Source organism: Manacus vitellinus, unplaced genomic scaffold (assembly GCF_001715985.3).
Source record: "Manacus vitellinus isolate BGI_N305 unplaced genomic scaffold, ASM171598v3 scaffold_27_pilon, whole genome shotgun sequence".
Classification (NCBI taxonomy): domain Eukaryota; kingdom Metazoa; phylum Chordata; class Aves; order Passeriformes; family Pipridae; genus Manacus; species Manacus vitellinus.
Window position 1 is genome coordinate 9,694,575 of NW_021940039.1, and position 405 is coordinate 9,694,979.

A 405-nucleotide genomic window follows, 5' to 3' on the forward strand; every position below is an offset into this window, starting at 1 on the left:
TGTTGAGGCCCTGGTACAGGTTGCCCAGAGAAGCTGTGGCTGCCCCTGGATCCCTGGAAGTGTCCAAGGCCAGGCTGGATGGGGCTTGGAGTAACCTGTTCTAACGAAAGGTGTCCCTTCCCATGGCAGGGGGTGAGACAGGATGAGCTTTAAGGTCCCTTCCACCCAAATTGTTCTGTGATTCTATGAGTAAAATCTGTGTCCTCCCCCTCGTAGAGCAATCCCACCCCAAGGAGCTGCCCCCTGTCCCTGTGGTTCAGCAGGACGTGGCCCAGGGGTGCAGTGGATGCGTCTCCAGGCTCCCCTCCCGCCCCCAAAGCATCCCCAGAGGGGAGGGCTCTGCTCCCCGTGCCCAGTGCCAGGCTGGCTTTGCTGACTCAGCAGCACACACCCTGTGTAAACACC